The 22,004-nt window shown below is 35.7% G+C and overlaps 1 long non-coding RNA gene across 2 annotated transcripts in view; it reads left to right on the top strand.

Moving 5' to 3' along the window:
• LOC110357848 (uncharacterized) overlaps nucleotides 1-22,004 on the top strand; it is a 69,012-nt gene that overhangs the window by 13,143 nt on the left and 33,865 nt on the right. The window contains exon 5 of one of the 2 annotated variants that reach the window (XR_010472226.1): nucleotides 1,028-4,768. The exons of the other annotated variant lie outside the window; for it this stretch is intronic. This is a non-coding gene — a long non-coding RNA (uncharacterized LOC110357848). Of the gene's footprint in view, nucleotides 1-1,027; nucleotides 4,769-22,004 lie in introns of those variants that run through there. 2 annotated transcript variants of the gene reach the window in all.

Raw genomic sequence — 22,004 nt, 5'->3', positions numbered from 1 at the left:
AACAACTGACAGACATTGTAGACATTATCTGAATTGCAGAGTAAGACGGAAAATATATGAGATTGAGAGGTGAAAAAATAGTTGATATACAACAATCCTTAGAAGAGGGACTGACACAATTATTGTCTGCTCCAAAGGCTAGCTAAACAGAGTCTAATGCAAGGAAATAATAATTTCATTAAAGCTATAAATTGGCTTATGCTCTTTCAGTGAGGACAGGACAAGTTTGTGCCATGGAAGGATATGTTTTTTTTGTGACACTGGCAGATCCCACATGCTTGTCTCTATGCAAAAGCACTATCTTCTGTGGCAACAGTTTGTGGGTTTAAAATATCCTATATACTACTTCTGATAGCTGCATACTTCGAATGTTAATTTTATTCTACCCTTAGCATTATTTTCAAACAAATCCTGGAAAGTGTACTGTCTGCCTTAAGAGACCTATAGTTACAATCTAAAGAAACCAATGAAAAACAAAGAGAAAAACAAAAAGATAGAAGGCAAATAATCCAGTGAATAGTTTATTTTGGCTAACATGAGTAAGTTTTAGGAAAAGCCCCAACAAACAGAATGTGAAAAGACAGTATAAAATGTCCACAGGCTTGCTTTGTGTTTCCTGACCTTCGTGGGTTTTTTTTGTTGTTTGTTTGTTTGGTCGTTTTTTTTTTTTTTTGTTTTGGTTGTTGTTGTGGTTTTTTGTTTGTTTGTTTGTTTGTTTTTCCAGTTTACAAGATTTTGGAAGAATAAAACTATTGCTGAAGTTTTGTTTGGGAAATTATACTTTAGACCCAGTTGATTGACTAAGATTTGGACCCACTGTATTCTTTGGGGTTGGAAATAGAAAGAGATGCTTCTATTTTTGGTGATTTTCTAATTTTAACTTTTTAAAAAAAAGTTGTTTCCCTGAAGAATTGAATGAAAGAAGGCTTTGCCACTGCCTTCACTTCCAAATATTCTTTAGCCATTACATTTTTGACAGGTACTTGGACATATTTTTTTTTTCTATTTGACTTCCATTTTCTTCTAGGACACATCATGCCTATTGATTTCTGTGCAGTTTCTTTTGGCTTTCTCTCATCTCCATCCAGCAACACCAAGCAAATACTCTCTGGCTGCTCATGTCCCATTTGAAGTGAAGACTGCTACAGTTTGCATTGTTTCCTTCTACAAAGAGTTGAACTGTTATAAATATTGAGAAAATGAATTGCTGGCCACTGAATTGCTATATGAATTCATAAACTGCCTTCACATAATGCTTTTGCAACCTCTAGGTTTACTTGTCTTGTGTGAATCTATATCAGGCCTGAATATATTATTACAAAAAAAGTAATTATTTTGGGGTATTCCTTATGTCTGCCACATCTTTTTAATCCATTGACCATGAGGCATAGCTAATGTTGTTCTTCTTATTTGTTTTAGAAAAGTAGAGGTTTGGGTTTTTTTTGTTCCCAAATATCCTTATTCCATTTATTTCAAGCTTTCTCCAGAAAGCTCCTGATGTATAAGACCAATTGCTTCTGCTCCAAAGCCATTTACACTGGTCTGAGGGGCCTCAAGGGCATGATGCACAGATTGCTGTAAATCCTCACCTTTGCAAGAATCAGAAAGTTTGCAACAGTTTCTATATAAAAGAAACCTCAGAACAATGTTGAACATTTGAGATCAGACAACTGATTTTCATCATGTTAAGAAAGAAGTTATGAGTGGAGAAGTCAGAAAAAATAGTTGTTGTCTCTGTTAACATAGTCTTGGGTGGCTACTGGGTCCTTAATTTATTGGCAAATCTGTCTCTGTGTGTCTAAAGTTGGTCACAAGTCATTGCTTATTTATATTTTACATTTGAAAGAGTCAAGGGGAAACAAATTTCTGACATAGAGATTATTGATATGGCGCAACGGCAGCATCTACGCTACTCTAAATAGCCCTGTGGTGCAGCAAGCAGAGTGCACATTGCTAACTTTGAATGGTGTTAAAAGGTTGCTTTTTTTCTGATACACCTTGCATGAGCATCTTGTGGACTAGATGTTTGTGATCACTTTATCATGGCACTTGAATGAAAGCCAAGATGAGGTGGTTCAAATAAATTTCATTAATCTATTCTATCCAAGAGGCAATTAAGTGTTTGTCAGAAGTTCTCTACTGATTTTTCATTGTAGTATTCCAAGTTAAGGAGAAGTTGATTTTAAAAACAGTTGGCAGAGACTATCAAAGTAACATCGTCAGTTGCAACAGATGTCTTTCTAAATGATGGGTGTTACGGAGGTCACCTTGTTTAACCTAAGGTTTCATAATTCTTTTTTTGGACTAAATAAGAAAAGCTGTTTCTTTGAGAGTGAATCCAAAACCTACTGAGGGAAAACAATTGTTTTTTGATGAATTGTAATCTCTTGATTCAGTGTTTTACAGGAATCATATAAGGAAAAGAATAGTATGGAACTCCATGAAATTATCATGACAGCTGAAATCAAAATAGCAATAGCTTTGAAAAATATGTTTTAGAAAATGTTTTTTTTTTCTTTTTGGAGCTGTATGAACATACTGAGTGAAACGCAGAGTTTCATGATTTTCAGTATGTAATCAGTGAACTATTTTAATTTGACACATTCGCATTTGACACCCTCATTCTTGTTTGCAGAGAGATGACTTCTAATTAGAGACTGTCTAATTAAACAGCCTAATTAGCATTAAGGTTTCGGCAAGGATTGTACAGTTTTTATAGTGTGTTTATTTTTGCCAAGTCACAGATGACTTTTTATTCTTCTTTCATGATCCTAAGGTTGTGAGCAAAACCACTGGAAATCTATAAGAAAATAAGAGGGGAAAATGCACCATTTTTGGCCTTCCTGGAACTTAGGGTTTTACAATTCAGTGCAGTCCGAGACAAGAACCACAAATTTATGAAGATCAGATCTTTCCTCTGAACTCAGAGGTGTTTTCTCTGGACATGGGACTCCAGACTCCTAAGATAAAGTGTCTCACTCATGAGACAATCTCATGAGTTCCATCTGAACTTCCAGGTCTTTTGGACTGGTTGTATGCATCTGTGTACCTGGAGAGCTCTGCGAGGCAGAAGAAACACTGATAAGAAATTTGGGTCTCCTTTTTCCTTGCTTGTGGGAGATGGGGAAATCACTCCTTGAGATGAGAGGAGCCACTGCCTGGACGTGCTCAGACAGCAGAGAGGAGATGCAACTCCGACCGTGGGTCTGAGCCTGGTCAGGGCCCCACGGGCTGCAGCTGCTGTGCACAGCTCCGTGCTCCCACCAGATTTAGTCAAAGGGTGCTAAGGGTCCCCAGGGTTTCACTGTGCTACAGCAGGTAGCAGGCACTTTCGTGACAAGGAACCTTTCTTCACTCTGCTTAGGTGTTTCTAAATTACCTCGTGCAAAGCCTTAGGCACAACTGTGTCTGTCATCAGTACTGAAAAAAGAATAAGGTAACAATCTGCTTACAACAATCTGCTATTCCTGACAGTAGGTCGTTATTTTATATTCTTATTTGTAAAATGTCTGAGAGCATTGTGTTATTTTTCATAGCAAAAAGTGTCGTGAAGCATGTTTATCTGGTTTGCTTAACATTATCTCAGAGCTTAATATTAACTCAGAGTTTGAACAGAACAGTGGATTTTCAAATATGGAGACCTGCATATGCAATTACTTTGACACAGGCAAAAAGAAAAATATTATCCCAGGTCCCGATCCTGCTTCACATTTGAACACAGAATAAAGTACTTTTGTTTAAGCATAAAGTACAAATGTTTACCTTGCAGCCTTGTATAATTTTAATTAAAACATAAAGTCATGCATTTGAACCACTATTGAGTTCTGCCTCTGAGTCATATAAAATGAAATCTCAAAATTAAAATTTCTCTGAATAGTAGTTTGTTTTGCTCTACTGCTAATCTTAATAAACACACTGCAGGTTAGTCCCATTTATACTTTTCTGTTTGATCTTCATAAAACTCATTCTGTAATCAGTTTTGGTCATGTTTCAGGACCTAACTAATTCTGATTAGCATTACAGTCCAATACAATAAAAGTAGTTTAATCAGAAATTGCAAATGAACCTCAACCAAATCTAGTATAATCAGCTCTTTTGCTGACATCGCTTCAGCAGGAGGATTGTCAAGCACAGCATGAATTAGCTGTATGTATGAATGGCTTTAGGACATGTTTGATACTGATTTAGAGGAGAATTTGCATAAACAGCAGTTAAAACTTAATTAAAAGTAAAAACCCTGTAGTATGCTTCTAAGGGTGAGCAATTTTTTGCTAAATTTAATGATGAGGAAGTCTGTCCTCAACTAATCCTTTCCACTTTCTCAGTCTGTCATAAGCACAGGCTCTTGCATTGGTTGTGTATACAGTTGTTATAGGTTCTAATCATTACAATACATTTACAGTGAGTCTAATCAGTAAATGTCCGTGGTTCAGCACTTCATTACTTTTTTTTTTAATTTTAGGGTTGACAAGTTTGCTTTGGCATAGAGCATCTTCTAATTAAAAATTAATTAGCACTGATGACCCATTACTAGAATCATATGTTTTATGATACTCAGGAGCCTAGCTGAGTAATAGTAGGCAGAAATTTTAGTTTATTTAACATATCAAACTTAAAAACAAACAAACTGAATGCTAAGCGTTAAAGAAACCTAACAAACTGGAATGATAAGCTATTTTGAAAACTTCAATAAAGAGTCTGGTTAACAAATTGTATTCAAATAATAAGGACAAAAATTTGGCTTAGGTGCTAGCCTATTGAAACTATTTCCTTTGCCTTTCTCCCTGTTGATCTAAAGAAAAAAATATTCATTCATTAGAAATATGAATGTTTTGGTTAGATTTATTTATGCATCTGTCTGGAGCCTTGACTTTGGCCTGCCAGAGCAAAATATCTGAAAGTTAAATACTGTCTGCAGCTAAAATCTTGTGACAATGACAAAATTTCCAAAATCCTTGGTAAACCTAAGTGTAGGTTAACCTTAATGAATCGAGCTGAGCTCAATATACAGGCAAGGATCCCTTTCAGAGTCTAACATTCTCCATGGAGTTGACAGAGGAAGGAAAGCAGAATGTCTACCAAGCAATATGCTGCTTATACTTATTTAAAACACTAATGACAGTCCATGCAACTTGGACCAAAATCCGCCATTCAAATTGTCGAAGCTTCCCATGGTACTGTCATTATAATTCCAAAAAATCACAGCAGAAAAAGAAATAGAATTTTAGTTTTGACAACGTTTTAATGAGATGAGAGGAAAACACTTTAAATTGAGAAGGATGTTCTCCCTACAGATAAGAAAATTAATAAACAGATATTTTAACAAGAACTCTAAAATACAGTATTTACTAATAAGCAGCCTTTTCCAAAGAGAATATAGTTTAATTATTTTTATAACACAATCTCTACTGAAGGTATTCTACACACATTTAAGCAGAAAAAGTTCCAGCTGTGCAGATGAATATCAAAATTTACACAAATGAAAATCCAGAATTGAATTAAAGAGCTGCCCATGGATGGTACAATAAAATGATTAGGCGATTGCATAATTAAATAAGGCCAAAAAAGAAACAACTTCCTTCTGCAGATCTACAAGCTTATAACATCAAATATTGTTCTAACTAATTTACCTGAATAAAAACAAAAGCGATAAAAGGAGGAGAAGTATGCCAAAGCATATTGGAATAATGGTAAGTTCTTTAGTTTTTCTTTCTGGTTACTTTCTCTCGATGCTGAAACAAGTTACAGGGTTAGGATTTGTTCTCAGTCAGTTCTCCTCACTTTGCCTTTATTTAGTTTTGTGAAGCAGAAGTAGCATGTAGTTCGGTGCCAACTGAGAAGAGTGTCTGTGAAGAAGTTGGATAGATTAATTTTATTCCTGTATTATTATAAAAGTGGCCTGTATCACTAGTTAATAAGCATTGAGACCTATGTAATATAAATTGCAACCCAGTAGGTTCTTTTGCCAGGGGGGTTAATATGGCTGTATATTATTCTTCTTCAGTCTTTGCCATTACACTTGATCTCCTAGGCAGATAATAGTAGAAAAACACAAGTGCTGCTTTTTTTTTCCTGTCTCCTTTGGTCTCCAACATAACTAAAATGAACAAAAAAACCCAGAGAAAATAAATCCTCAAATAAAGTCATATGTTTGTATGAGGACCACAAAAAAATGAAGTCTCTGTATTAGTAGCACAGAGTATATATAACATATATATATATAAAGAATTTGAAAACTGCATTTATGCAAAGATTTTCATTTGACTTGCAAAATTTATCGTGTGATTCTTTTAGTAGCTCTTGCCTTTAATCTTTTCTCTCTTGGTATGTTTGATTGGTTATGTATGTTGTATCTTTCTGTTCTAATACAATCTTTTGACTCAGTTAAATTCAGTATCCTGTAAGTCTTGAAAATACAGCTGTTGTAGGAGCTTAGTAACCACAATATTTTTCATTTTAAAACAAGAAAATAGGTTGATTTGCACATCTTTTTGGATGCTTCCTCATAACTTTTATGTATATATGTTTATTTGCTATAAATACTCATCAGAAAAGTAAGCATAATTATATCTACTATCCGGAGAGAAGTACATATAGAAACTTCAGTATGAATTTCACGGTTAGTTCTCCACTCAGCACGCAGAGATGTCAAAACAGCAATACTAATTAAAAGTAGAACGTTGCTATGCTCTTTTGACCTAAAATATTAACTGGAATTTAGGGTCTAGCATGTTATTTGAATCAGGCAAGAGTGATGTTGAAATCTTTGTTCTTTCATTTATTCTGGGTTTGTGGTAAGATATTTTTTCTGGAGTCTGATTCTTCAGTGCTTCTCCTTGCTTTCTCTTAAGCTTTTTCTCATGGCCCATACCACCAGAGCTTTTGTACTTGTACTTTGGTTTTCTTGCTGTTTTCTGTAAGCTTTTTACCTTGTTCTTACAAATCATCTAGTGAAATACCTACACCCACATACAACCTACAAATACTTTTTTTTGTTAACCAAGCTATGGGCTTTTCAGGTGGGAGTGGGGTGGAGAGGGAGAATAGAAAGACGGGGGATAAACCTGTTGTGCCAGCTATCAATGATACCAAAAAGAGGCTAATTCTTTCTCTTTTATACTGGATGAAGAACAGCTGGTAAGCCTCTTGCTTTCCACATCCACATTTTCAATGAAGTTTGAAACAACCAAAAGTAGTATCAGCAGCTATGCTATTAACATAATATAGAGTGCAACTTGTTGTAATGTGGTACAGAAAGAAAATAAAACAATTGGGTACTGATTCACTCATCCACTTAAGCTATTAAAATGGAAGGTTGTAATTTTTTTTTTTTTTTCTCTTTTAATTTCATTCTCTAGATAATGGAACTTTGGACTTAGTTCCTTCTCTGTTATATAATGCAGTCCAGTCTCTTTGAAGTTTGAAACATTTCTTGATAATAACAGTGAACAGATAATTTTCCTTTTTGTTTCTATAGTATTTATAACTCGATGTTTTTACCTCACTCTGAATCTTCTTGTCATGTTTATTCTAAAGCAGAAGAACTGATACTCTGTCAGATAATCAACACTGCTTCATTTAATGTACCATCGTATGATTCTGAAGAAAAGGTTTGCTGTAATTGTTTAAGTCAGTAACTTTACCCAACTTAGAAATGACTTCTTAAACATTGTGATTTACTAATTTTTGGAAACTCAAAATTTTCTGTGTAGTGGTGAATAACCTATTCAGTTTTTTAGTATTTTGTTTTAATCACAGTTTAAGAATATTTTCAATTAGAATTTAAAAAAATCTATTATGTATTTATATGTATATAAGATATTCATACAAGCATGTCCTTAACCTGAAATTTTCCTGAATGCCCTTTTTTTTTTCCTCCAGCTAGTTTTACTGAAAAGCTATTTGAAATTTTTATGACCATAAGAAAATAAATTTCTTTCAATCAGAGAGGTCAGGGTAGCTATGGAAATATTCTTTTATGATCATTACGTAAATTATTTGATATTGATAATCACTACATGTTCCTAGAGTAACTTGTCTTTAAAGACAGAACCCAGAATAAAGCGTATTCTTATTACAGGCATGAGTCTCTGAAAGATTAATGAAACAAGATGAAACAAAACAATTTGGATTTTTTTGGTGTATTTTATGTTATGATAATTGTTTTATAAGTTTGCAGCAGGAGAAGTGTTCTAATATTATTATAGGTTTATTTACAGAATTCTGTGAATATATGACAGTATTAGTTATTTGTACAAACATATGAAAATGGAATGGAGGCTGTTACAGGCATGGTCCTCAGCAAGTAGACAGCTACTTGTGGACCCTACAAGGTGAGGTTTCATGAGAGCGGAGCAGAGGGGCAGAATCACCTCCCTGGACCTGCTGGTCAAGCTTTTCTTGATGGCCAGGATACAATTGGCTTTCTGGGCTGCAAGTGGACATTGCCAGGTCAGGTTAAGCTTCTTATCAACCAACAGCCCCAAGTCCTTCTCCACATGGCTGCTCTCGATCCATTCTCCATCTAGCCTGTCTTTGTGCTTGGAATTTCACTGACCCAGGTGTAGGACCTTATCATGGGCCTCAGGAGGTTCGCTTGGGCCCAACTCTTAAGCCTGTCAAGGTCCCTCTGAATGGCATCCCTTCCCTCCAGCATGTTGACCATACCATACACTACTTATCTGATATTTTAAGGAGTGAAGAACTTTATGAAAAATATTGATCTAAATTGCAATCCTTACATCAGAAGCAGCACTGTATGGTTCTTCTCGTAGGTTTAGAACACCAGATAAAATACAGCTTTCAGAATTGTGCTGATAGGACCATATGAGAATTGAGATACTTGCAGAGCAGTTTGTTCAAGGGTCGCTTGATTATTATTTTTTTTTTAATCATGCCAAAAGCTCTTAAGATGGTACATCTATTAGATACTTTTAATAGATAACTTATTTGAAAATCTGAATAAAATCCATGAAAGTGCTGTCATATACAATGGATAATTTTTCTTTCCTACTTCTGACCACTATATTTAGAAAATATAATAATTATATTTTTAAATGTTTGAGAATATTGTGGGTTACTTGTTTATAACTTGAGAAGTATATTCTAAAAACACCTTTAGTTTCTCTTCTACAGATTTACAATGTCATAATAAATGCATGCAGTCATCAAAAGGGAAGCTTGAGGAAGATTAGTATATTATTACAAACTTGCCATTCCTGAGGAAAAGTACAAATGCCTAAGGCTTTTTTTTTTTTTTTTTTTTTTTAGTTAAATTTATTGTTGACTTATCCATTTTAATGTGGATATTCTGTTTGGATTTGTTAAATGAGGTCCACTGAGGAAAAAACATTTAAAACATAAAACATAAAAACATTTAAAGAACCATGAATTGTCTAAAACAGATCAATAATATACATCACTGCAATTCTTTTGTGCTGACCACTTAAATCCAGAGGAAAACAGAGAAAATAACTTTTGGCTTGATTGAATAAAAGGCCCTGGTAGTTGTTTTGTTATAAACTGCCTGCATATTTATGCAGAGATCTGAGTGTAAATATACATTAGGATGGTTTATTGAGGCCAATATTGTAAACTGACCTCTTAGAAAACCTTTTTATTAAAACAGTCTCCTGACAAAGTTGTATGTGATTAGATAATTTATGCATATTTTAATTTAATTAATCATCTGAAAACAGCAATTTGAAGCTCAGAACAGGGATTTGCTATTAATCTAATCAGGTGGCAAGTGAATGTATAAAGTCCATAAATTTCCTGGAAAGGTGGTTGATTATTGCAGCAGACTGAATTATTTATGGGAAATGGGGTATCTGGTGAATTCACCTGTGTTTTTTTTTTTTAAATTTATTTTCAAGTTGATACCAACTGTTATGAATTTCTCATTTCCATGTACCTATTGAGCATATTAAGGTACCAGTCAAGCATGAACCTATGTACCCTACTTTATGTTCTTTAATAATCCAAGGGGACACCTGTTTTATTACCCTACTGAATGCGGACTTCACTAGTTGAAGAAGCCATCACTGATTTACTTAATCACATATTTAATTACTTGGCCAAACACTGACATTTTCAAAGAGTATGAAGGCCTTGGAGGCTGATACAGGCATTCATACTGCACCATGAAATTCTACATAGTACACAGAAGTGAGCTAGACATCCCCAAGGTGCTACGACTGTGGAGCTCCATGCTCCATTATGCAGAGTTGTGACAGCACTAGTCCCTTTCCTAGGTATTACACCAGGCTTGGAACCAACACAACTACTTTGCTGTTTCCCTGCTGTTATTGTTTTGTTATCAGTTTCCACAATCTCCCCTCATACATAGTACATGAGCAGAAAGACATTGGTGATTAACGCAATGTACAGCAAAAAGCTTCTTTGGGCAGATTCAGCTCTCAGTTAATGTGAATGAACTTGTCTCCATCGCATGGTCTCAAAGCATCTCAGAACATTTTTTTCTTACTTTACCCAAACAAGGATGTGTGTCTCTTTTGCCTCTACATTCTTCTTATTATCTACTTGCTGAACTAGTAGGAATTGCTTTATCTAAACAGGACATAATACCTTCAGTTTGAGATATATTACATAAATATAGGGTTTTTTTGTTTGCATATGAATTTTATTCACCATGCGAGAGAACATGAACCCTCATGCTTTTATCTGCACCAGGTACTTACCCTAATTTTTAGTTGTTCCTCTAGAACACAAAAATATGTTAACTCTGGCAGGCTTGGGTTCACAAAGGACACACATTTATTAGCAGCACCAAAATACAGAGCAGAGGAGTCTAAGGCATACAGCTTCATTGTTTTTTGGGCCAAAACAAGATTATACAAGTTTACACAGATAACTGTAGAAGTTTCTTCCATTTTAAAATCAAAGTGGTGCTGAACTTTAAAATCTTCCTCAGAGATTCTAGAGCATACAACTAAAAAGAAGATAACTTTTCTGAAATGGGACTCACTAAGGTCATCGCACAATTGTGCCCTTAAGGAAAGAGAGTTGTCCACCATCCCTTCATGCAAGATACAGAGGAACTTCCACACCAACTGTCTTTATCTTGACTTCAGTAAAGCATTTGATGACAGAGTCTCCCACAGCATCCTCACAGCTAAACTGAAGAAGTGCGATCTGGATGATCAGGTAGTGAGGTGGACTGTGAACTGGCTGAAGGAAAAAAGCCAGAGAGTCGTGGTCAATGGGGCGGAATCTAGATGGAGGCCTGTATCTAGTGGAGTGCCTCAAGGGTCAGTACTGGTGTGATAGAGTGTACAATCAGCAAGTTTGCTGATGACAGCAAGCTGGGAGGAGTGGCTGACATGCCAGAAGGCTGTGCTGCCATCCAGCGAGACCTGGACAGGCTGGAGAGTTGGGTGGGGAAAAATTTAATAAAATATAACAAGGGAAAGTGCAGAGTCTCACATCTGGGTAGGACCAATCCCAGGTTCCAGTATAAGTTGGGGAATGTCTTATTAGAGGGCAGTGTAGGGGAAAGGGACCTGGGTGTCCTGGTGGACAGCAAGATGACCATAAGCCAGCAGTGTGGACTTGTGGCCAGGAAGGCCAATGGCATCCTGGGGTGTATTAGAAGTGGGGTGTTTAGTAGGTCGAGAGAGTTTCTCCTTCCCCTCTACTCTGCCCTGGCGAGACCACAGCTGGAATATTGTGTCTAGTTCTGGGCCCCTCAGTCCAAGAAGGACAGGGAGCTGCTGGAGAGAGTCCAGTGCAGGGCAACAAAGATGATTAAGGGAGTGGAACATCTCCCTTATGAGGAAAGGCTGAGGGAGCTGGGTCTCTTTAGCTTGGAGAAGAGGAGGCTGAGGGGTGACCTCATTAATGTTTATAAATATATAAAGGGTGAGTGTCACGAGGATGGAGCCAGGCTCTTCTCGGTGACAACCAGTGATAGGACAAGGGGTAATGGGTTCAAACTGGAACACAATTTGAGAAGAAACTTCTTCTCAGTGAGGGTAGCAGAACACTTGGAACAGGCTGCCTGGGGGGGTTGTGGAGTCTCCTCTGGAGACATTCAAAACCCGCCTGGACACCTTCCCATGTAACCTCATCTAAGTGTTCCTGCTCTGGCAGGGCCATTGGACTAGATGATCTTTTGAGGTCCCTTCCAATCCCTAACATTCTGTGATTCTGTGATCTAACCAAGCATATCTTGCCTGCAGTAAGTATACATTCAGCAGAACTAAACTCTCAGTACAGTTAGTGAAGGTAACACACTCAGTATTATTTCAGATAATGGGGACTGTAATAATTTGAACAGCCTCCTAATTAGGAATTTATTAGGATACAATGAAATTTATAATCTCTGAATTTACTGTCTCATATGATATTTTGGCTCTGCTAATAATTTTTAATTGTATAATAAGTAATTTTGCTGGCAGAAAAAGAAATATGTTGCTTAAAAAGCATCTCGCACAACACAGAAAAATAAGGGACTTTTAAATATAGAGGTTAAAAGATCCTAAAGGATTAATGTTTTAACAGAATTTAAAGAATCTTATTTGGAGAAACTGTTATAAATCTTGATGCTAAGCATTTTATGTAGCTTTGATTACAGCTGGCGTAAGAAAAATCTTGTTTTTAAATGCAGCTAAATTTTTTGTCTTCAAAGAAACAAAAAAATAAAGATTGAGTCACAGTCTTGCAGTATAGAAAAAGTGATGATAGCACAACAGATAATCTTTGTATAGAATTATTGCCCTTGGACTCGAACTTTTATGAATTTTCATAAATAAATTTATCTTTCTGAATTATTGAAAATGATTTACTGAATTTCATTTAAATGTAGTCTCTAAAATTATTCGCTATCTTTATTAATGCCAGACCACCAGTACAATTTTGATGATTATACTGATCTGACTAGTGTAAATCTTCAATACGACAGTTATTTTAACATAGGAATAGAGGCTTAAAACACTTACAGAGGAAAAGGCTAGATATATCTATGTTTTTCCATTTATTTACCATTCACTTTTCACCATGGTCATTAATTATGGATAAAATGACCATAACTACTTTTTTGTACACCTAGCTCTACCTTGTTACTGGCTTCCAGTGCTTCATGCTAGGATGAGGAAGTTTAACTCAACCAAGTTGGTTAATGATTCCTATAGTTCAGGGAACTGTGCTGGAACACATGATCCTTTTCAAGGACTGTAAATGCAACTCTTAGGACCCTGATACATACTACAATGTTATTTCTTAACTGGTGTCATGATGTCAAAAGGATGACTTGTATAATCTGGGTAGTACAGAAAATGGACCTTTTTTTGTAGCTTCTATACCTGAAATGGGGAATTAAAGATTAGAAGAATTTTTTTTTTTTTTTTTTCATTTTATTCTGTCATACAAATTCTTTCATAACCTTAATGTTGAAGTCAGATTTTTCCAGGTGTGTATATTTTGAGATTTAATATAATCTTGCTGACCCTTTTTTTCTTCCTATAGAAGAATTAAAAAGATTATTTTCTTCCTTTATCACATAGCCAATACAGCATATGAATTTCCTATGTAGCCTAATAGAAAGTACACAGTAACAGCATTATGTTTTCTTTTATTATAATTTATCCATCTACACATTCACAATAATGTTTTGTTTGCATTTTTTTTTACTGCTACTGTGCTTTGTGTTGTTGGTTCAAATGATTTTCCATAATAACCTTCAAATTGCTTTCCTGATCAGTGTGCTAAATTATTGGGCCATTTGCCACATATTGTATAGCTTGTTTCCTTGCTCCAAGCCTAATTATTTTGTATCTTTCTGTACAACAAAACGCCTTCACCATCTGCTATGCTGTTCATGTAAACAATAAAAATCTGACTTAGTTAGTACCATCCAACATTATTTGTTCTACCTTCTAATCCTTGTATCATCTGAAATGTTGAATTTATGTTGAATAGATTAAGGCACCAAGAGAGCACCAAAGTCCTAAAACCAGACTGTCCCCTCCCCACCACTCCCTCCCCTTATTCTTATCATTTTGAACTAGGTTTCTTATCATTATCATAATGTACTTGTTGCATAAACCTTAATCTGAACTATTACTCTCTGGGTTAAAATCCTAGGAACTGTGTTTTGTGTGTCTGAGTGTGTGGTTATTTATCATGATAATAATATCATCAAATATCAGTGTAAGACAACTGTGAATGGGTCCTCCTCCTTTCTTTTGACATCCTTTTCCTCTCCAATATTTTACATCAAGACAGTAAAGATTAAAACTGTTTATGTCCCTTGTTTGCATATTTGCTCAAGTGTGTATTATATATGACTGTAATAGTATAGTAAGGGTGTTTCTTAAGATACCTTGACTTCATTCAATGGGTATATTTTAAATATTCTGCTAAATTAATCTATTTTAATAGTTATATTTATTCAATATCATGTATGTTTTGCAGACATAAGTAATATTTTAAAATATTTATTCTCAAAATCACATAGGATGTAAATACAAACTAGATCTTGTACTAGTCTGAACTTTCCAGGTATCATTTCAGATATTAGAGCAAGCAATTTAGTATATTCCAAGTAGACTGTGACACTTTCCGAATTACATTAGAAAGAACAGACTTTTACATTCTCATGCAAATACGCTGAAGAAGACAGATGTGATAATGTCATCCTGTGGTGCTTATAGATGAAGTGGAAATCGTGTCACTAATGAACTTAATCTGTCACCAACTTATGTTTCTTTACACACCTTGTGCTGTTCCAGTAAGGCAAAAACATCTACTCTCTTTCTTTGTTGATGGGTGTAGGCCTATAGTTCACTTTGCCTGAGAAAGGGAAGCCTTATTTTGTGTGGATTTGGTAAGAGAATTTTCGTGTTATGGAGTCAGGTAGCCCTTGCTTATGTCCTGTCTTCTAGGTCTGCCTGTTCTATAACCCAGAGCAACAGTTTGCCATTTTATTTCTGAAATGACTTAAAATTTGAGGGGTTGTTACATATTGATGAAGTTACACCTGAAGTTGTTATACAGGGATTTAGAAATGCTTAAAGTTTCTCACTAAGTGATTTTATCTACTGCTTAACTGTTTTTAACTCTATTGAAAACAGGTAATTGTGTATTTTTCATCAACCCAATGCCTTGTCACTGACATAATCAGTTCCCCCTCTGGTTTACTTTTCTCTGCCTTGTTCTGAATTACATCTTTATATGATGACAAAATGTAGTTGTTTAGGTATCTCACATTCAAAGTTAAAGAAACAAAAAAGCAATAATACTTCAAAATCTGCCATTGGCAGATCTAAAAGTTGATACATTGTAAAAGATGCCAAGTTGAAGAGAGAGGACAAGCAGTTACAATGTTAAATTTAATGAATCTAGTACAAAAAAGAAGTTGCTGTCTAACTGAGCAGTGCCACTGGAAAAGGCAAATTACTTTTAACCAATATAACGAAGAACTCAGTGTGCTCAAACAGAGATAAGACAACAGAGATTAAAATTAATAGATAAGAATTATGTTTTATTGGATGATAAAACATCTACTTAAAGTGATAGATGTGTGGCAGAAGAGAGAATGAGGTGTGCACAAAATACAAGAGAATTACCAGCTGCAGAAGAAGAGAGATTTGATCTGGCTACCAGTCCTGCAACCTTTTGTCACCAACAAATGACATAGGAATATTATTTCATTTTCATTTAATTCAAGGCGTATGAAGAATGAATCACTTAAGGCGTTAAACCAGGGGCCCTAAAAGGAGATCTGCAGATTACTCCAGCAAATTAACTGAGCACATTCTAATTTTAAGCTATGGAATAGTCTAAGGAAATATAGAATATTATTGTGCCTAAGAATAATATGCCTGAGAGCTTTGCAGGTTTGTGGGGTAAGTCAGCATTTTACCGGGAAAAAGCCAGTATTTCAAAGAACTCCGCCTGATTCCTGCTTCCTCCTGCCCCCGTGTTTTAGACTACTCTACAGAATGAAATGCCATAGCAAGAAGCAAAAATCTGAAAGAAAGTTGCACTGTTTTTAAGAATAAAGACTTATTTTCCTTAGGAGGAAGGGAACAGATGTTGCCTTTGGTTCTGTAGATCACAGGATTTTTAGATCTGGGTGCTCCTTTATGTCCACTAATCTCTAACATGATAGTCCTGTTCATGGCTCTGTCCTGTGCCTCCTGAATATTTAATAATTATTATAATGACATAAAATAGAAACTGATTCTTTTAAGTTTTAGCAAAATGTTATCAGAACTCAATGGCAATGGGCAAATTATTAGTTGTAGTACTAGTATACTCTCATCGTACCAAGGGTAATTTGCTGATAGACATATTTGAATGACATTTCATATTGATTCTTTGCTAACAGTGAAGTTTTCTACTGATGTAGAGCAATGCTTTTGCTCACATTTGCCTGTGGGGTCAAAATAACACTGATGGCTCTATTTGTGATCATTGACAGCACTTTATGAGTTACCAGTAACTTCTGCACATCCTCAACAGGACAACATAAAGCCACTTACAAAGTAGGATAACTCGTGCAGAGGGGATTCCTGTGAGTTTCTTTCCATGGGGCAGTACTTTGAGAAAAGGCCTGCTTTTTAATAAATACCTGAGGCAGAAACATATTCTTCAGAAAATCATGATGTTATTATTCTGCTTCTCCTTAAATGCTGTTTTTTTCCCTTGATGTTTTCATTGATTAAACCCCTTGTATGGTAAGACATCTTACTCAAACCTTTCCTTTTTTTTTTTTTTTTTTTTTTTTTTCTTAGGGGTGGAACTTATCACAAGGGTAAGTTGTATGTGATATGAAATGTTCCATTTCTTCACCTTTTGATACCTGGCCAAAACAATGAAATGCTATTTCTGAATATATATGAATATGTTTCTAATATTCTCCAGGGCTATCTCTGTTGAAACTCAGTGCTACCTGAAAGTTGACGTAGTAAGGTTGAGATCTTTTTCAGATCCTACCCCAGCTTTTTAAAGTACTTTGAGATGGGAGGTGATATTGATTCAGGCAAGTGAAGAAATACACATAGTAGCAAACCGCTCCAGTAAATGGGCCTATGTTTTTGCTGAAAGGGCTAAATTTATACTTTCAAATTTAAGAATGATATAACCCATAAATTTAAATTGATGACCTTATTGTGGAGATCCAATGCATTAGTATGACTCATTAAAGACAGTGGTACTGGAGTTACTGTCGCAGGGGAGTATTTTAGGGTTCTGCTTGCTGCAGAACAATGTTTAGATTTCTTAAAGAGAAGTGTAACCTTAAAGAGTTCAGTGGCAGGTTTGCTCTATTATTTACTACATGGGGGAGATATACCAAACCAGATATCGCTTACCATCTTTCCAGGTGCATGTATTCATTTACGAAGCAAATCCTCAGGTGTCTTCTCTCTCTGAGGACTATTCATTCAGGGGCTGTGTTTTGAAGTTCCAGAGGCAAACTCTCAGGCGACGTGTATATCCCTCATGATACAAATGTTCAGGGTTCTTCTTACCCTGATAACTGTTCACTCCGGAGCCTGTACTTAGAGCTCCAAAGGCAAACTTTCAGGAGAGGCCCATAATTGCATGCAAAGTAAACTTTCAGGAAGCAAAATTTTCAGGAAAAATATTTAATGGAGTAAAATAACAAAAGGGCTGGCTCAAGCTGGGTACCTACACCGAGGTCCACTCAAGCATAGAAAACTACAAACTTTTGTATCTTTACAGACTATTCACACCAAGACTCAGTCCAATAGCAATATTTCACCACCAGGTCCTTTGCTCTCCATTGGACCCTTTTTTTAGGACTCCACATGGGCCCTTGTTTTGCTCAGTTTAGACATTGTTTTTGGTACATATCCTTGAAGGTGCTGTTTTGTCTGGATAAATTCTTTCTTCTCAGTGAAGTGCAAAAATAGGGCCCACTTTCCAGACATCTATGATGTCTCTGTGTTAGCCTTGGATCATTGTTTTCCCAGTCAGCCCCATTTTTCCCATCAAATTGCAAGCTAGACTTTATCTTGCAGGCATTTAGCGTAGTCTTCAGTTACTTTTGGTAAATACAAGCAGGACCTTACAGCTTAAAATTTTAGCAAATCTAATCTACTAAGTAACATTAATCACAGAGTATGTTAAAAATCATAAAACCTTATATCTCTAAAAAATCCATTACATTTGGTGTGCACCTACTTAAGCTGAATGATCAATATTGAACTTCAATTGGGCTCATCCACTGACCTGTGAGTAGTAAAATCATTGCCCTACAGCTCACTTATTTAACAACGAAAGCTCAAAGTGGGCTCATCCAGGCTGCCATATTTATAGAATTAAGTGGTTGACTCCTAGTCAAATTGCAATCAGTGGGAAAGGCCTTCATGAGACTCCCTGCACTCACAAGCCACCAGTGTTCAGTATGCCATTCTGCTTCCCTGTGGGTCTCCTGGAAGGAATTCTTGGCCTGGCTGAAGCTCAGGCCCTCACCTCCTCTGGAGCCTGGACCAAACTGCCGCTGGTTTGGCTGTGGGGTAATTGAGTGCACCCACCACAGTTACATTGCAATCTTCATGTCAACTGTGTAAGCAAAAATAAACAAGATGGTTCTCCTAAAATTAGATTTTTCTACAGTTTAAATAAATCTGTTTTTAAGTTTTTATTTTTTTTCTGCAGGGAAAACACCAAAGCTGTCTAAATCATGTATGATAAATATAAGGGAATTGGTACACTCAAAAACCAAAACACTGAGCAACATACAACACTGTTCAACAAATGAAGTAATAGGATTGTGAGAAAACAGAAAACAAAATTCACGTGCAGAGATATTTCAGAAATAGTGAAACATTTGCCTTTTGAAACTAGTCAAGTACAATAAAAGAGATTACTTCATAACAGTTCCAAGCATATCCCGTAACTTTGAAGCAGGAAAAGCAAAAGGCCATTTTATGAAAATTGTTAGGTATCCTGTGTAATAACCTGTTTGGGTCAGAGGCACTTCTAATTTCCTGGAAGTGAATGCTTTTGTGAATAGTGAGCCTTCTACAGAAGTTTTGAGAAAATTCATGAAGTATTAAAAGGATGAAATAGCAACCTTCTGTGTCTGCTGGTCCAGAAGAGTTGCTTTAACAAATCACAGTGTGCAAGTGATATGTGGGAATTGCATTTTGATTATACTGTAGTATCAAGATAAAATATGACACCAGAGATGAGGCAAAGCGTAAGTGCCACCTACCTAAAGTAGAAAACAACCTGGAGTTTCTAGAATATATGACCTGTCAGTTTCTGTGCAACTTTAGTCTGAAGGTTCAGCTTCAAAAACTGCAAAACATTTTGTCTCTTTCATCACTGTGTTTGAGTGGGTAAATCTCTATCATCTTGGATGTTCTTTGCTTGTTTGTTCCTTCACTTACAGTTGCTTCTGAAGAAAAATCATTAGTTGTCAAATGTGCCTGGGACTCTCCAATTTTCAGGTCACTGTTTATTCCACAGTACTTATCTGTTCCCTGTTTACTCAGAATCTCTTCAACAGCTCCCCCAACAGATGTAGATTTTGGAACTTGACCAAAAAATCAATACTCTGCCAGCTCTGTAGCACAGATTTCTCCAAACTGCTTTGTCTTTTTCACTACTTTGGGAACTGTTTGTGGCAGATCATTGGCTTCAGTTTCTGAGTCCCTTTTTTGGAACCCATACAGTCCTAAACCTACATTCAGAACAGTGGCCACATTTTATCAGCTCATCTTCCAGATTTGTGGGAGGGATCATCGGTTCTCTCCAGTGACTTCAGCTTACTGTAGTGCTTAAGACCATTTGAGATGGTGCAGCCTCAACAAATGAGAAAAGGAGAAAGTTTTTAGCAAATCAGCTGTAGGATAGGTGGAAGGGTTTGACCTTGATGAGACAGGCCTGTGTCCTTGAGAAGCAGAATGAGCAAGTTTTGGGAAAGCAACAGCAAGAAACAGGATGTGGTCCCAGAGTTGCAGCACTGCATGGACAAAGGACTTTAATCAATACAGTAATAGAAGAATATGCATGATTACAAGGCTTTACCCTATCAGCAAAGCGCTGATAGCGTGTGGACAGCAGATAGAGCTATAAAGCATTTTGCGTAAATAAAGGTCTTTGGTCTGTGCCCTGCCAGAGTCTGTGTCTTCATCCTCCACAATCAGCCGATGTGTCCCAGACCAGAGAATTCAGGCATTGACAGGGAGTTTCAAATATCAGGACTAGGACTGTGACAGTATCCTGAGAGCATACCCAGGAGATGCTATGCCTTGATAATTTCTTACCTTTTTGTTTCATTTTTAGTTTGATTAAGTATTTTTTTAATCAGTATTATATTATTAGAACTGCCAACAGCTTTCTCTATATTGGGAAAAATTACTTAGTAGAGTGAAAATATAGCTGCTATTCATCTCTGAAATGTAGACATTCATATTTTTAATTAGATAAATTATGAAAGCATCAAAATTTTTATTTATATTTTAAATTATGTAATATAGTTCTGATTTTTTCAGTCAATATATTTCCAGGATTTGACATGAATTTCCCAAATGTCCTTATCCTGGTAACACAACTCAGAAATTTCTGTTTTCACAACACCAAATGTTACTTCAAGGTTTAAAACTATACAGTGCTAACGTGCTAGGCCACATTAATACATTAGACTTTGAAAGCATATTTGTTTCATTTACATGCATGTAAGAGATTCACTGAGTTAGGTGACAGAATGGCAATCCCTTTCTCAAAGTGCACAATGATTTTCAGAAGGAAGCCTCTCTTCTTTAGAACTTAATGCTAGCAACTGCTAGTTAAACCTTGTGCTCCTTTCTACAGACCATATCTGAGGCTGGTACTCCATAGACATAAGTCTGTAAGTGCCTTAGTTATCTCCATGGTCACTATAAATTTATCATATATGGTCCTGAGAGAAAGAACTACTGAGTGCTTCCATTATTCCTGGCTATCTTTGTTCTTTACAGACTCAGAGGGGAAAAGGATACCACGTTTTTCTTGTGGACATGTTATGTTACTTTGCTGCATATGTTATGTTCTTTCTGCTACTCTTGTTATATTTGAAAGATTTATGTTGGAGTTCTCCAGTAAAGGACAGAGAAGACGTTCCAGAAGATATGCGTGATCAATATGCAAAATTATAATTGTTTAAATACTCTAGCTTCTGGTGCAGTGAAATGAAATTCCCACTTAGGCCATAAAACCAGTTCTGTACTATATTTAGTTGAGCAAAACATGTCAAAAAATTCATTTACAAAAAATATCCTTTCATAGACTCATAAATACTGCAGAAGCAAGAGAGTTATTGTTTACTTAGGGGAAATTTGATAAAGGCTTACATGTAAAGTGGAAATGACTAAATACTCTTCATGATCTATAAAATTCCTCTTTCATCTGCCCCAATCTGCAGATTGTTCTTCACATATGGCTCAAAAAACACAAAGTAATCTATTTTTAATTCAGAAATAACCTGCTGTCTCCTACCAAAAATTCTTCTACAGCAGTTGTTTTAGAGTAGTGTGTTCTACATGTTTTAAGTCATTGTAAGGGATACATTCATGTTGCTTTCAAATGTGCATGTAGGGCAATTAGAAATAAGAGTGATCACTAGGGAGACTTTTAAAAATAATATTTACAGTTACAAGGACATTTTAGGAAAAAATTATATTCATGGTAATACTGCTTGGAAAATTCTATTTGTTTTTACTTTTTGCTTTATTCTAGTCTTTAACAAGTTGTTTTGGTTTTGTTTTTGTTTTTGTTTTTTTTTTTTTCCAGTACAAAGAAAACAAACTGCTTCACAATTCATGCAAAAAACAAGTTTGATAGATGACTGAGTAGAATTTAGATTAGTATATGCATTTTTGTGGTAACAAATGTTTCCTAACAACATTCTAATACTTTAGGAACTTCTTTTTTCTCAGCCAAGAAACAAAATGACAATTTTGTTTCTGTAGATAAAATTTGAATTATGCTATATATGTTTAATAATTAATGTGTTTTTTATAATAGTT

The sequence above is a fragment of the Columba livia genome, chromosome 4 (assembly GCF_036013475.1).
Source record: "Columba livia isolate bColLiv1 breed racing homer chromosome 4, bColLiv1.pat.W.v2, whole genome shotgun sequence".
Lineage (NCBI taxonomy): Eukaryota > Metazoa > Chordata > Aves > Columbiformes > Columbidae > Columba > Columba livia.
Note: the sequence above shows the minus strand (reverse complement) of the source record. Positions and strands in the feature narration are given on the sequence as shown.